At 43.4% G+C, this 16,918-nt stretch overlaps 1 protein-coding gene across 5 annotated transcripts in view; it reads left to right on the top strand.

The window, feature by feature from the left end:
• Window positions 1–1,102: 1,102 nt before the first annotated feature.
• zfand6 (zinc finger, AN1-type domain 6) overlaps window positions 1,103–16,918 on the top strand; it is a 68,204-nt gene continuing 52,388 nt past the window's right edge. For 4 of the 5 annotated variants that reach the window (XM_073032962.1, XM_073032958.1, XM_073032961.1 and 1 more), the window contains exon 1: window positions 1,103–1,211. The gene's annotated coding sequence lies outside the window, so the exon portion shown is untranslated. Of the gene's footprint in view, window positions 1,212–1,232; window positions 1,254–16,918 lie in introns of those variants that run through there. The other variant, XM_073032960.1, reaches the window with a different exon arrangement.

Here is a 16,918-nt window from a genome sequence, read left to right as displayed (position 1 = left end):
GCCATCAGGTTGGAGGCTACCCAGCTGGTATATAAGGTGTTGTTCCTCCAACCTGAGTTTAGATTCATTTTGACAGTAGAGGAGGCCATGGATAGACATATCAGAATGGGAATGGGACGTGGAATTAAAATGTGTAGCCACTGGGAGATCCTGTTTTCTCTGGCGGACAGAGTATAGGTGTTCAGCGAAACGGTCTCCCAGTCTGCGTCGGGTCTCACCAATATATAAAAGGCCACACCAGGAGCACCAGACGCAGTATACCACACCAGCCGACTCACAGGTGAAGTGTTGCCTCACTTGGAAGGACTGTCTGGGGACCTGAATGGTGGTGAGGGAGGTGTAGCACTTGTTCCACTTACAAGGATAAGTGCCAGGAGGGAGATCGTGGGAAGGGATGGGGGGGGGGGGGGGAACGAGTGGACAAGGGAGTCGTGTAGGGAGCGATCCCTGTGAAAAGCAGAAAGGGGGGAGGGGAGGGAAAGATGTACTTGGTAGTAGGATCCCATTGGAGATGGCGTAAGTTTCCCAATTTAAAACAAAATTTGTCCCTTGAAATGAGGACCAATTTACATTTCTTAAGTCCACTTCAATAAAGTTCTTTTCTCTGGTAAAATTTCAGTTCTAGGTCAACCTGACTTCATCAAACGACTCCTCCAAACACTTTGACCAGTCAAGCAAATGCTTTTGTTTTAAACAGCTAACAATAAGTCAGCTCTTTTCAAACAGATTAATAAAACAAAATGTTACTTTCAGAACGCCTTGACGCTTCGCCTGAAAGTAACCGGTAGATTTTCTGTGGAGTGCGTTCCACACCTGAAGGGTGGCCACCTAATTAATGTATTGGTATTGGGGCGGCTAGTGTAGAGCAGAAGGGGGAACAATAAAACTTTTTCGGCTTACATCATTAAATAAAGGGCTCACCGCTGAAAATAGATATATATATATAAAATGTTTCCGGAAACTTCAAAGTTTCAGTACGAGAGCCCTGTTTGGAAAACCCAGGTTGCGGCCGGTTCCGTGATTGACAGCCCGTGTCATTGCCAGGCGCTCGTGCGGGGGCAATGCACCACCTGCGCCGGCAGCCAATCGGAGCTGCGCTGCCGTGTGACGTCAAGGGCAACTAAACGGGCTGCTTTGTCCGTGTAAACAGGGCCGGGCGGGCGGACACAGGCCGCTCGCTCCTTTTCTTTGTCTGTTATTTTGTTTCAGAGGTAGGTCGCTGTCACCGCGGAATTCAGGCGGGATTGCTCCCGGTCAGTTTTCCTGCAAGAGGGACGTTGAGACGTGCCGGCCCCTGTTGCCGATGCGACTGACTTGGCTTCATACCTTTCTCATTATTCTCGGGTACCGTCAGCCGGCCGCTGCGGGCCTGGCACTCCCCACTCAACCCAACTCGCTGCCGGAAGAGCCAATAGGGGGCGGGTCTGATCGTGTGGGGCGGGAGTTAGCGATCTGATTGACGGGCTGTGAGCCATTAGACATGGCGCGATGTGAAGATTGGCAGCGCTGTGGTACGATTGTGATCAATGTGGAGCTGGTGACGACGGAGGCGGGCTTTCCTGCTAGTGGGTTAGGTTGTGGAGAAGCTGGGCCGTGACTCGTTCGGGGTGTTGACGTGCCCGGGCGGGGGCAGAGCGAGGCCCCGGGTCGGCAATAGTGGAGTGGTCTGGCGAGCGGAGCTTGACCCGCTGTTTGGCTCCTGTTTGAGCATCCTCTCCCCCCACCCCTTTGCCAGAGCGAACGTCCTGTCCATATAATGCCAGCTGGGCAGAGTTGGTCTTGCCCTTTGTGGAGGCGCCCCCCCGATGGGGTGGGGGGGTCGATCCGATCTGTTGGAGATTCGAGCTCCATCCAGCTTGGCATCAGAAAGCATCTAATGCCTTCGGAGCAAGGCCGCGCCCGGGGCAGGGGCGGGGCCTGGTCTGCACCTGCCTTCTGTGGTGTGTGTGGGGTCTCACTTTTCGGTTTAAGATACAAGGGGGAGGGTGGTTTCCAACTGTCTTCAAGGCTGTTTCCTTTGAGTTCCAAAGCTTATGAAGTGGTGTCATAGCACCAAAAGTAGAACCGCATAGTTTTGTTATTAGATTAAAGATAATTGAATGGACTTTCATTTAACAATATCACAAGGTTGGGCTAATGCTGGGAAAAGCGGGAGCCTTTGTTTCATTAGGGTGCTGTATTGAATGTGTGAACTCTGTAGTCTGCAGAACCAATAAGTTTTCTGCTATAATCGCTGTACAATTTGCTTCTTAAGAATAGAATCTGCCTACTCTGTCCCTGCCAACTAATAAGTAGCTGTCTAAACTTCCCAATTCATAGTCTGTAACTTTCTAGCTGACTGAAGTGCTTGTCTAAAAACTGCATAAAATAGTTTTGAGGGTCTCTGCTTGCTCTACTTTGGCAGTGTATTCCATATTCCAACCCCAATAAGACTATAAAACCTTATACTTTGTATATTTTCCCCTCCCCCTAGCTTATCTGGCTCCTTCCCCCTTTCCAGTCATGAAGGTTCTTGTCCTGAAACATTGGTGCTTTATTCCTCTCCATAGATGCTGACTGACCTACTGAGTTCTTCCAGAATTTTGTATGTTTTACATAAGACCTAAAACATAAGAGCAGAACTCAGCCATTTGGTCCACCAAATGGTGGTTCTTCCTTGGGTCGCCACTGAATCGCTTGCCCTTATCCTAAACCTTTGTGATCTAAGCTCATAAAATTGTATACTTGAATCAAACTACACCTCCTTGTCTCCACTGCTCCAAGTAAAACAAATCAGCCTCTCCAGCATCTCCTCACTGCTGAAATGCTCCATCCCAGGTAATGTGAATAAAACTATGAGTAGAATTAGGCCAATCGGCCCATTGAGTTTGTTCCACCATTCCATCATGGCTGATTTATTAAACCTCCTAACCCCATTGTCTTGGCTTCTCCCCGTAGCCTTTGATGCCTTTGCTAATCAAGAACCTGTCAACTTCAGCTTTAAAAATACCATGTTTCCCGGCCTCCACAACTGTCTGGCAACGAGTTCCACAGATACACTACACTCTGTCTAAAGGAATTCTCATCTGTTCTAGATGGATGTCCCTCTATTCTGAGGCTAAGCTTCTGGTCCTATAAACATCCACTATAGAAAATGTCCTCTCCACATCCAGTCTGTCTAGGCCTTTCAGTATTCAGTAGGTTTTAGTGAGATGCACCAGTCATTCTTCTAAATTCCAGTGAGTCATCAAACACTACTCATACATTAACACTTGCATTCCTTGAATCATTCTCGTGAATCCTGGAATCTCCTGCATCTCAGTGGAATCACATTCTCCTCGTAATGATGACCAGAACTGTACACAATACTCCAGCTGAAGCTTAACTAATGTTTTATAAAGTTGTCCCATAATGTCCTTGCTCTTTTGTTCTGTTCTTTGTCAATTGAAACTAAGTATCATGTGGCTTTTTCACCTTTTCTACTTGTAAGTGTAGGGGTGTTATAAGCATTGGAACCTATTCTTATAAGTGCAAGTATATCTGAAGGTGGCAGAGATTGGTTTCATCAATATTCTAGGCCAGTGACAGTCATAGTGTATGCCTTACCCTTGTATCACCTCACTTATTGGTATTAATTTCCATTTGCCATTACACTGCCAATCTTCTAATCAATATCGTCTTGTAGCCCTTGACTATCAATATCAATAACACTAGCAATTTTCTTTTGGTCATTCTAGCACGATACATCTTCTACATTTATTAAATTGTATATATAACAAACAGGAAGGGTCCCAGCACCGATCCCTGTCATACATCACTGGTTCCTTTTCTCAAAATAATTCTGCCAAATTGCCCTGATAAGGCAAATTTTGGATCCATTTTGCCAAAATGTCCCATGGACTCTTGACTTTCTGAACAATTTGCCCATGTTAGTGTCAAAGTTTCACCAAAGTCCCTGCAAACTATATCAACCATACTGCCTTTATCAATACTTAGTTACCTTTTCAAGAAATATAGTCAGTGGTCAGTCAAGATCACCCCATGCTATTTTTCGTTAATCCTTTTCCTTTGAAGCAAGTGTAGATTCAATCTTGTCACTCTGAATTTTTTTTAATTCTGAAAGTTCCTTATTACTGGATGTTGGTGTTGACCAATGGGTGCTCTTCTGTGTTAATCCCATCTCCCAGAATTTGGACTGTAGCCTTCAACACCTAGACAATTCAAGTATTCATCGAGACAGTTTATCAAAGCTGTCCTAAACCAGCTTCGACTGTACTCAGGCAGTGCAGTGCAATCCAATTTTAAAGATCCTCCTTGTATGCCCTATAAATGTGTGTCCTCTGGTTTTACCTACCTTTGGAATGGGAAAGGCTTCCTGTAGTCTACTCTGTATATATCCCTCATAATTTTACATGCCTCACTCATGTCCCCTCTTAACATCCCCTAGCTTCTCCAGTTTCACTTAATAATTAAGCTGCTCCACCCTAGGGCAACGTCCTGGAGAATCATCTTTGCACCTTCTCCAGTACAAACACATCCTTCCTCTGGCATGCTGATCAGAAATGCACACAGTACACCATCTGAGGTGTGACCAAGATTCTAAAAAGTTCAGTCATAACGTTCCTTTTTCTGTGTTTGATGTCCTGACTAGTAGTAGGCAACCGTTAATCCCAGGGGATCATGGGTTTGCGGTTCTGCTGGACTGTGTCCTCTCCAGGGGCAAGCCTGGGCGGGAAGATTTGAAGAACCTGCTGTTACCCATGCAGTAGGTTCCCCCTCTCCATGTCACTGATGTGGTCCAAGGGAAGGGCAAGTATCAATACAGCTTGGCACCAGTGTCGTCGCAGGGGTTGCCAGACTGAAGTTGTAAACGACATCAAGCTGTCTTAGGGACCCCAGTTCCGGATTTCTTCCTCGGGGTTTACTCCCGAAGCCTTTCCCATGGGTGGGTATGGCCGCGAGGCAGCAGAGGTTTAAAATCAGAGTTTTCCTTTTCCAAGGTGGGCTGCCGTCCAAGGCTGACGAGCCCCACCTGCCCGAAGCAATTGGTTTTGAGGCGCTTGTGGTCCGCATTTGCCTCTTGTTGGTAGAAACAGTCCTGCCGAACCTAGTAGCTAAGCCACAAGAGAAGGCCAAGAGTTGGACTTGGTTGTCAGAGGCTGTTAGTGATGCACACCATAGGTAATGGGACCTTATCCCCACTACCATCCCTGGCTATGACAACCTTGTGAACCTGTCCTGACTAATGAAGACTATTCTTTATGTCCCAGTCTATTAGGTGAAGAGACCTTTGAGTTTGACCTGGCAATTATTATTTTGTTTTTTGCTTAGACCAGTTTGCTGTTTGATTCCCATACTATCTTAAATGTATCATTATTGTCTGTATTCACCAATGAGAAGGATGTGGAGGATAGTGAGTTCAGGGAGGGGTGCATTGATAGTACAAAGTTTGTCAATATTAAGAAAGTGCAGCTGTTCGATGTCTTGGAATGTATCAGATTAAATCTGGGTCCAATGAGATCTATTCCAGAATGTTAAGCAAAGTAAGTGGTTTTTGGGGTTCTGATAGAGCCTTTTGCATCCTTGTTTACCATAGGCAAGATACATTGACTGGAGGATAGCTAATTTTTTTTTAGGAAGGGCAGCAAGGATAAACCAGTGAGTCTTGTCAGTGGTAGGAAAACCATTGCAGAAAATTCTAAGGCATGGGGTTTCCAGAATTTGGAAAGCCAGAGCGATTGAGGGTTGTTTTTTTGGCAGGGAAATCTAATCTCACTAATTTCATTACTTTTTGTGGAGATTTTTTCTATGTGGACTTTATTAAGGCATTTGACAAGTTCTCATATGATTACTTGAGGCACATGAGATCCAATGTGAGTGGGCTAAATTGATTCAGAATTGTCTTGGTAATTGGAGGCAGAAAGCAGTGATTGAAGGAGGTTTGTCTGATTGGAAGTCTGAGACAAATGGTGTACACGGAGATTGGTGCTGACGCCTTAGCTGTTTATAATACGTATTAGCAACTTGGATGTGAATGGCGCTGTGGCTGGCTGAGAGACTCAGCAGAGAATGGTAAAGTCAAGTAGAGCGATAGTGATAGACTCAATAGTTGGGTGAATGCACAGGAGATTCTGTGACCGCAAAAGAGATACCAGAATGGTGTGTTACCTCCCATGTGCTAGGGTCAAGGATGTCTCAGAGCAGCTGTAGAATGTTCAGAAGAAGGAGGTTGAGCAGCCAGAGGTTGTGGAGCACATTGACACTAATAACATACGTAGGAAGATGGAAGAGGTCCTGCACAGAGAGTATTGAGAGTTGGGAAAGAAGCTGAAGAGCAGGACCTCTAATGTAGTCATCTCTGGATTACTTCCAGTGCCACATGCTAGTCAGGGCAGGAATAGGATGATAGTACACATGAATGAGTGGCTGAGGAACTGATGCAGGGAACTGAGTTTCAGGTTCTTTGATAGTTAGAACCTTTTCTGGGGCAGCGGTGACCCGTACAAGATGGATAGGTTGTACATAAACTGGAGGGGAACCAGTATCCTGGCTAGAAGGTTCGCTTGTATTACTCGGGAGGGTTTAAACTAGTTTGGCGGGGGTTGGGAACTAGAGCTCCAGATCAGAAAGTGGAGGGATGAAGAGGAAGGTTGATATCAAGACCAGTAAAATCAGATAGGAGCAAATTAATAGATATGATGGGATGGTAGTTTGAAGTGTGTTTTTAATGCTAGGCGTATTATGGGTAAAAGCGATGAACTTAGAGCGTAGATTAGTACTTGGAACTCTGATGTTGTGACCATTAGAGTCATGGTTGAGAGAGGGATGGAAGTGGGTGCTTAAAATCCCAGAGATTAATTGTTTGAGAAAAGATGGGGAAGTATACTAATCAGGAACAATATCATAGCTGCACCCAGAGGGGACATAATGGAGGGCTGGTCCACTGAGTCAATATGGCTAGAATCAAAAATTGCAAGAGTGCACTTGCTTTAGGATTGTGCTACAGACCCTCCAAAAGCCACTGGGACATTGAGGAACAGATATGCAGGCAGATTAATAGGGTTGTTGTTAGAGGAACTTCAACTTCCCTAGTATAGGCTAGGACCTTCTCAGTGCAAAAGGTTTCGATGGGGCAGAGTTTGTAAGGTACATCCAGGAGGGTTTATTAAGTCAATATGTAGAGTCCAACAAGAGGAGGCACTGTATTTAACCTGGTAATGAACCTGGTCGGATGACTGACCTTTCAGTGGGTGGAAAGTTAGGGAACAATGATCACAACTCACGCTTTAAGATGGTTATCAATAAGGGTAAGTATGGACTTTGTGGAAGAGTATTAAATTGGAGCAGGGGAAATTATGAAAGCATTAGTCAGGAACTAAGGAGTATTAATTGGGAATAGCTCTTTTTGGAGAAGTCCACATCTGACGTGGAGAGTGTTTTAAGATCAATCGTGCATTGACAAGCAGGATTACGGAGAATTCCAAGGCGTTATACACATGTATGAAGAGCAAAAGGATAATTGGGGAGAGGGTAGGACCACAAGAATTAAAAGGAGGAACATTTCCTTGGATGCGGAGAATGTGTGTGAGGTACTTAATGAATACTTCATATCGGTATTTACCAATGTGAAGAATGGGGAGATCAGTGAGTGTTTTTGATATGCTAGGGCTTTTTGAGGTGAAGGAAGAGGTAGTGTTGGGTCTCTTTAAGGAGCATTAATGTGACTAAGTCCCCTGGGTTTGATGGGATATACCATAGGTTATTGAGAGAGGCAGAGAAGAGATTGCTGGGGCCTTGACGAATATCTTTGTGTCGTCTCGAGTCACAGGCGAGGTCCCGGAGGATTGGCAAATAGCCAATGTTCCATTATTCAAGAATGAAACAAGATAATCCTAGAAACTATAGACCAGTGAGTGTCACATCAGTGGCAGGAAAGTTACTGGAGAGATTTCTTAGGGATAGGATTTATGAGCATTTGGAAAACCATGATTTAATTAGGGAGAGCCAGCATGGCTTTGTGGGTGGCAAGTGATGTTTTACTAACTTGACTGAGTTTTTTTGACAAGGTGACAAGGGTGATTGAAGTTAATGTTGTCTACATGGGTTTTAATAAAGCATTTGACAAGGTCCCTCATGAGAGATTCATCCAGAAGATTAAGATGCATGGGATCCATGGTGAATTGGCTGTTTGGATTCAAAACAGGCTTTCTCATAGAAGACAAAGGGTAATGGTCAAAGGAACTTAATTCTAGCTGGAGGTCTGTCATTAGAGGTGTTTTGCAGGGATCTGTACTGGAACTTTTGCTGTTTGTGATGTATATAAATGACCTGGATGAAAATATAGATGGGTGGGTTAGTAAATTTGTAAATGATGCAAAGATTGGTGGTGGTGTGGATAGCATAGAAGACAGGCAAAGAATACAATAGGATATAGATCTGTTGCGGATATGGGCAGAGAACTGAAAGGAGTTTAACCTGGACAAATGTGAAGTTTTGTTCCTTGGTAACTCAAATGTAAAGAGATAGTTCACTGTCAAGAGCAAGTTACGTAAGTGTTAATGTGCAGAGGACTCTTGGATCCAAGTTCATAGTTCCCTGAAAGTGGCTGCATAGGTTGATAGGGTGATAAGAAAGCATATAGCATGCTTGCCTTTATTAGTCAAGGCATTGAGTTCAAAATCAGGAAGTTGTGTTGCAGCTTCATAAAACTCAGTTCTGGTCACCCTGTTAGAGGAGTAATGTCGAGGCTTTGAAGAGGGTGCTGCAGAGGTTTACAAGCATTAGAGGGCATGTGCTATAATGAGAGATTGTACGAACTTGGGTTTTTGTTGAAGAGGTAGAGGCTAAGGGGAGATCTGTTAGAGGTTTAAAAGATTGAGGCATGGATAGAGTGGACACAGTATCTTTCCCAAGTGTTAAAATGTCTAAAATCAGAGAGCACGCATTTAATATCACAGAGGGTAATTTCAAAGGAAATGCTATAGGGGTAAGTTTTTTTTTACACAGATGGTATTGGGTGCCCAGAATGTGCTGGCTGCAGTGTGGTAGAGGTAGAAACATTAGAGACTTAGAAAAGACCTTTATATAGGCACATAAATATGAAGAAAATGGAAGGATATGGGCATTGTGTAGACAGATTAGCTTAGTTAGCCATTTGATTATTAATTTAACTGGTTCGGCACAACATTGTGGGCTGAAGGGTTATTCCTGTGCTGTACTGTTCTTTGTTGTATGTGAATGCAAGAGGTACAGTTTTGCAAATGTCATGAAAATTAGTGTTGTGGATCACAAAGCACATTGTCAAAGGCAGCAACAGGGTGTGGATCAGATACAAAGTTGATCTTTAATCACAATAAATGCAAAGTGTTATTGAGGCCCTAAGGAATATTTATGAACAGATAAATCTAGGTATCCAGGATAAAAGTTCCCTGAAAGTGCAACGCAGGGTTAATAAGGTAGTGAAGAAGACATATGGAATGCTTGCGTTTCTCAGTCAGGGCACAGAATATAAAAGTTGGGGTGTTGTGTTGCAACTTCACAAAACACTGGTTAGACTGTACTTGAATGTGTGCATTTTTGATTGCTGCACTATAGAAAGCATGTCATTGTGCTGGAGAGAGCATAGAAGAGACTAATCAGGAAACAGCTTGGATTGAAGGACTTTATGGGGAGAGATTAGTTGGGGTGGCTTATTTTCCCTGGAGAAAAGGAGACTGAGGAATGACCTAATAGAGATAGGTAGAGTTGGGTTGATTAAATCTTTTTCCCTGTGGCCATCATCATCATCATGTGCCGTGTTGTATGATGTGGACATTCCTAGGTCTTTCATCTATCTTTAATCTGAGGTGTTCTAATGAGCTCTTCAAAGCTTTTGCCTGTCCATCCCTTGACATAACTCATGAATGCCACATGCTGTTGACCGCAACTTTTTCTTCCATCAGTTTTTCCTGTCTCTGCAAGATGTTTGAGGTTCTTTCTTCAGTACGTGTCCCATGGTACAGGTAACAAGCAGATATACAGGTATAGTCCTGGTGTGGGAACATGGGATTGATATAGATGGGCAAAAAGTTCAGTATAGATGTGATATGACTCTTGATTTCACATTGTTTCCCAAGATCTGTCAACCACTTTTTTTGAAACCAAGGGTTTATTAACATGACTGAGTAAAGGAATTTTACTGTATCTCAGCACTGACTCCTTGCGTTGAGATTGTCATACAGTCCTTGACTCTCTAAGGAACCATGTGACTTGGTATCTACCCTGTGAATAGGTTTTGGAATCATTCACTTTTCAGTAAAACTATTGTTTATTCTTCTAAAACTCCAAGAATATAGGTTAGCCTTATTCCATCTAACCAATGTAAGTTAGGCCCTCACCTGAGGATTCAGTATAGTAAGTCTTGGTGCATAACCCCCTAGACAAGTAGATCCTTTATTGGGTATGCAGGACAAAACTACCCATTACAGTGACAGCACAGCAAGAATTATTTAGATTTGTACTAAATTCGTTGGCAGTAAAGAACAATATACTTGTTCTTTTCATAATTGGTAGCTATATTAGCACAATTATTTTCTGCTTATCATGAATCAGCATTTACCAGATTGTTTTTCCATTATTGTACTCTCATCAGCCATCTCCTTGCTATTCATTTGACTTGTCTATAACTATTTGGGCTCATAGCTAACTCTGCTTCATAGTTTTCCTTCATCAACGAACTTGAATATACTTGAATACCTTCATACGCAAAGTGTTAAAGTAAAAGACCCAGTAATGGTCCCTGTAACTCTAATAACAAACCTACAATCAAAAAAGGAATGTTTTTCTTTTTTCTGTCTTTAACCATTCCTCTGCCCAGGCTAAGATATAACCACAGCTTCTAACTTTCATTTATACACTTTTGCGTAGAACTATATCAAATGTTTTTTGAAATTCCCTTTCACCTCCTTAGGTTAAGTCACCAAGAAGCCTAGATTTAATAATTAAATGTTTTCAGTTCTTCCTGAGTGTCCTTGGTAGCCCAGACAGCTGCTTGCACTCGTCTGCAAAGCTTGTACTTACCATTCCCAAACTCCAGTATCATTACTGCATTAGATTATTACCAGAAGAAGGTTACTTGGGGAGTTTTTTGAGTTATGTGATATAAAAGCTATAATGTTGTAAATTCTAGAAATGACAGCACCTGGGACTATTTGTGCAGAAGGCATTAACTTTTCTCCACTGGAAAGTGTTGCAGTTGAAGATAATGGGGGTGATTAGCTTGATGTATTGAGAGGAGTGATTGTGAACTGTCAAATACGGATTGACACCTGTGGAACAAGTGGAGTGGTGGTTATGATCTGAAAATATTCTGCTTATTCATTCCAGAAGCTTCTAAAATGACTTACTAATAGACTAAGCATTGTTGTGTTGCATTTGATTGAAAATGTGTCAGCAGGTGAGGGCAGTGGGGTGAGAATTAACTTGAAGTATATTAAATGGGAGAGGAGTAACCCAATTATACCTTGGCACCATTTTCCTGTATTATTCCTATATCCCTTGGTTTGCTTTATATCTAAGATCTTTATATTTTAAATAAACACAACATCTAATCCTCTAGGATGGAGAATTCGACAGATTCACTACCCTCTGAGCCAAGTTCTCAATTTAGTTCTCGGGTCTATTCCTCATCGGGTCTATCCCTATATGCTGCGTAGGTTTCAATAAGATTGTCTCATTTAAAACTAGAGAATGTAGGCCTACTAATTCTCTCCTTGCACAGCAAACCTGTCACCCTGCAGCCAGTCCAGTGGCAAGCACATCTTTCAGTTAAGGAGACCACAGCTATGCACAATACTGTAAGTGAGATCTTGTGTTGGTCCTATATCACTGAAGTACATTATCTTTACTCTCCCCAAATTCTGTCATTAAAAAAGACCAACGTATAATTTGCCTTCTGAACAGCTTACTGCACCTGCAGATTAGATTTCAATGAAACATAGAAACATAGAAAACCTACAGCACAATACAGGCTCTTCGGCCCACAAAGTTGTGTGGAACATGTCCCTACCTTAGAAATTACTAGGCTTACCCATAGCTCTCTATTTTTCTAAGCTCTATGTACCTAACCAAAAGTCTCTTAAAAGACCTTATCATATCTGTCTCCACCACTGTTGCTAACAGCCCATTCCACGCACTCACCACTCTCTGTGTTTAAAAAAAAATAATTACCCCTGACATCTCCTCTGTACCTACTCCTTGCCTTGCGCCCTTAACCCCGGTGGAGTCGTCGGGACACTGTCATAACAAGCTTTGCACCAGTCTGTTCCAACTGTCAGGGTTGTGTGCCAGAGCCTGGGTCACCACAAATGTTTCCCTGTCCATTCTTTAATGTTGTCCGTCCATCTTTTCCTCTGTCTGCCTCTCCTTCTTTTCCCCTCCACAGTTCCTTGTAGAATGGTCTTTGCAAGGCCACTGGATCTTGTTACGTGGCCGTACCATCTCAGCTTTCTTTTCTTCACCGTTGTGAGAAGGTCTTCATGGGGGCCAATGTGGTGCTGGATGGTCTTGCGGACCTGCTGGTTTATGATGTGGTCCAAGTATGAGATGCCCAAGGTGTTGCAATAGCATCTCATTTCCAATGCCTGTATCTTCCTCTGTAGCTCTGCTGTGAGGGTCTCTGTCTCACATGCGTACAGGAAGATGGAGAATACCAATGCATGCAGGATTCTGATCTTGTACTTCATGGTGATGTTGCTGTCCCTCCATATTGTCTTGAGTTTGGATAGTGCAGTCATTGTCTGTGCGGTTCTTGCCAGGACTTGTGGTTTTGATCCTTCACTGATGATTGCCCCAGGTATTTGAACTGCAGCACAGTCTCAAGTTTCTGACCATGGACTGAGATGTCTGTTGTGATGGCACAGTTGGCATTTGCTATGAGCTTGGGTTTCTCGGCATTTATTTCCATTCCAAACTTTGTGGCTAACCAGGTTGGCCAGTTGGTCTTTTCCTGCAAGTCAATCAATGTCATCAGCAAATCTTAGGTTTGTGATGTTCCTCCCTCTGATGCTGACTGTGCCCATATGATCTTCAAGGGCAACACTCATAATCCATTCCAGGAAGATGTTGAAGAGAGTGGGGGAGAGGAGGCAGCCCTGATAGACTCATACAGAGGTATGGAACCACCCCCCAGTGGTGCCCTGAGTGAGTTCTGTACTGGTTGCCTTGGCAAAAAGGTGATGGATTGTATGAATCAGCTTCTGCCCCATGTTGAATTTCTTCATGGTGCCCCATAAAGGCATCATTCCAGACTCTGTCAAACGCATTCTTGAAGTCTATAAAGACGTGGTAGAACTCTCTGGTGCTGAAGGTGTTTCTCACAGATTGAAAATCTGCTCAGTGGTGCTTCTGCCCTTGCGGAAGCCTGCTTGTTCCTCAGCAATGGTGTCTTCTGCCTGAGGTCTCAGTCTGTTCAAGGTGATTCTGAGCGTTACCTTGCTTACATGGCTGATCAAACTGATGGTACGGTAATTCTGGCAAAGTTGGAGATTGTCTTTCTTGGGAAGCACAATTATCAGTGACTGAGTCCAAGGTGTCAGCCATTCACCTGTCTGCCAGATTTTAGTGCAAATGGTGGTAGGCATGTCAATCGTGGCCTCTCTTCCATCAGCAGTTCAGTAGGGATGTTGTTAATTCCTGCTGACTTCCCGATTGTATTGCAGCTTCAACATATTCACGCATGATTGGATAGTCATCCTCATTGGAAGATTCCTGTACATTCAGCATGATTGGATCCCGTTTGCTCTGGTGATTGTGCAGTTCTGAACAGTACTCTATCCACCTTTCCATTATTTCCTTTTCTTCTGTGAGACTTTTGCCATTTTTGTCTTGGATGGTGTTCACTTTGGCTTGTTTTTCTTTGGTAAGGTCTTTCACCGGTTGGAATGCCTTCTTTGAGTTGTTGTTGAAGAATCTGTCTTCAATGTCCGCACATTGTTCGGCTAACCATCTTTGCTTTGCTTCCTTCATTTCCCTCCTGATTTCCTTGTTGATTTTCCTGTATTCTGTTCTTCCCTCTGCTGTGTTTTTATCTTTCTTTAATTTCCTCCTTGTGTCACACATATCCAGTATCTTGTTAGTGACCCATGGTTTAGACTTACAGCGGCTTTTCCCCAGAATCTTGCTTGCTGTTTCCATTATCATTGTTTTAAAGTTATTTGTGGTGGACTCTAGGTCTTCATCAAGGAGGAGTATTGGTGCAAACTCCACCCCCCCGCATTGCTGCCTGAAACTCTTCAGAGATGGCGGGGTCTTCCAGTTTTTCAAGGTCGAAGCTTAGCCGGCTGTATTTTTGGCTTGTTGATCCTCCTCAAGCACAATCTGATGTTCATCATGAGGAGGTCATGGTTGCTGCCCACATTTGCTTCTGGTTTTCAGTCTGTTCACACCAGATTTGTGCAATCTTTGCACCAGGATGTAGTTAGTCTGGTGATGTTGACCACTGGGAACATACCAGGTCCATCTTCGGGATGTTTTGTGCTCTCCAAGTGTGTTCGACAGCACCATGTTATAACTGGCAAATTCCAGCAGGCGTAGTCCCCTCTCATTGGAGGTGTCATTGCATGAAGGGCTGATGAGATCCCCGCCCCCAATCATCTTGTGCGTCTCTGCCCGTTTTGGCATTCCAGTCACCCTGAATGATCAAAGTATCTTTTTTGTCCACCTTGTCGATGACATCTTGTAGTTTCTTATAGAATTCTTGAATGTGTTCATCGTCGTAATCTTTTGTTGGGGCATAGACTTGTGCCACTGTGATGTTGAATGGCTTTACTCGCAGGCAGATGGTCATGAGCCTGCTTGATACTGGTTGGCATTCTAGGACAGCATTCTTAATGGATTTGTTGACTTGGAACCCTACGCCATTTTCATGTCTGTTCTCTTCGCCGCTATAATAGAGTACATGTCCTTCCTCAGTATGCACTTCTCCAGCATTCTTCCATCTGGCTTCACAAAAATCGAGGAGGTGCCAGTTGTATCTTTCCATCTCATGCATGAGTTCTTTGAGTTTTTCTGCTTGGTTCAGCGTTCTTACATTCCATGTGGTGATCGTGATGTTCTCTCTGCCACGGATCTTCTGTATTGAATCACGAATAGTACATTTATCATGTACGCCCTGGTGTAAGATGGATAGCGCGGTCATTGGTAACCCGGGCTGCAACCAATCCAGTGTGAAGTTGCTTTTTGGTTTGCTCATCATGCGGTGTGTCTTGGGCATCTAAAACCTGGCAGAGCCCATCCATCTCCAGGTTTCACCACAGCCGATTTCCTCTAACTAGGTGGCTCGCCTTGGTCGTGAACATGTGACCATTATAGTTCATCTGAGAACCTTTCTGCCCCAGTTGGTGACTTCATAATGGAAGTCCTTCGCCCAGTGGTGCCGTGTTAACACCACTCCCTCACGTGGTTTAACCTGCCAACTGAAGCGGTTTACCAGGATATGGTGCTTGGAGCCAACACGTGAGAGATTTAGGAGATGGATGAGGACCAGTGATGCCCATCCACCGTGTCTGGTAGGGAGCAGCATACCAGACATCAAAGGTACTACCTCTATCCAGAGCCCCCTACTCTCCAGCACCTTAAACCTGTGTCCTCTTGTGGCAACCATGTCAGCCCTGGGAAAAAGCCTCTGACTATTTACACAATCAATGACTTGTACACAAGGACATCCAGGTCCGTTTGTACACTAACAGTTACTAATCTTTTGCTTTTTTAAAAAGTTGAGCAAGGAATGACAAGCAACTAGAAGTTAAAGGTCACATTTGAGGAGAACAAAGGAAAGCAGTCACACAATTTGGTGGAACTGATAGGAGTATTGAATGTGAAGGCCTGTTTGAGGAAGGATGGACATGGCTTGGCATTATGCAGAGAAAATTTGCTAAATTTATTTCAGAAGTGATGGGGTTATATTAAGAAGGCTGACTGAAAATAAAGTTGTATTTCCTTATGCCATGGAATGTCATTCAGCCCACTGAATCTGTCAGTTCCTCACTTAGTGTATTCTCTCTCACATGCCTATTATCACCACAGCATCTTTCCCCATTCAACCCCACTTTAGATTTTCCAGTACAAGCACTTTCCAATGAACCTTTGGGAATTCGGAGGAAACTCGAATTTCAAAGGAAACTCTGGATTCACAAGGAGACCATGCCAGCTGCACACAGATGGCACTGGAGATCAGAATTGAAGTCTGGTTGCTGGAGCAGTGAGGCAGCATCATGACCTTCTGTGCTAAGCGGTTCCTGTGCTTGCTGGAAGTTGGCAGACTGGGAAGTGATCTTATTGAAATGCAAGCTTTTGAGAACATTTAACAGTTAAATGTTGAGGGTATTTTTCCTTTAGGGATGGTTAAGACTAGGAAATGTCATAGGGTAAAGAGTCATCCATTGGGCGTTTAGATAAGAATTTTTTTGTGAGGGTTTTAAATCTTAGGAAATGTGGATGCTGAGGCATAAAGTTTAAGCAAAGATTAGATGGAGTGTTGAACTATATTGTGACAGTGAAAATTGTATATGTCCCCATGGCGAAAGGTGAATGAAAAAATTGTTCAATGCCAGGACTAGCCTAGGCAGAGGAGGTCTGAATAAAATCTGAGACTGCTGATAACACTTGAGGGATCAGAATGCATCTGTGGCAGTAGGAATAGAGTTGGATTTTTAGGTCAAAGACCCTTTTTAGAGTTCTGATTGAGAGCCTTCAACCTGAAACGTTAACTCTTGATCTTTCCACAGATGCTACCTAACCTGCTAAATATTTACAACATTTTCTGCTTTTATTTCAGATACTTACTTTCTATTTTCAGTAGAGTTTAGTTGACTTTTTTTCATTGAAGTTAGAGATCCCTTTGGCTATCCCAGTTGAAAGTAGAGGTGCAGTATACCTAGTTTCTGTTAATAGAATAACAGTG

This window comes from Hemitrygon akajei, chromosome 30 (assembly GCF_048418815.1).
Source record: "Hemitrygon akajei chromosome 30, sHemAka1.3, whole genome shotgun sequence".
Lineage (NCBI taxonomy): Eukaryota > Metazoa > Chordata > Chondrichthyes > Myliobatiformes > Dasyatidae > Hemitrygon > Hemitrygon akajei.
Note: the sequence above shows the minus strand (reverse complement) of the source record. Positions and strands in the feature narration are given on the sequence as shown.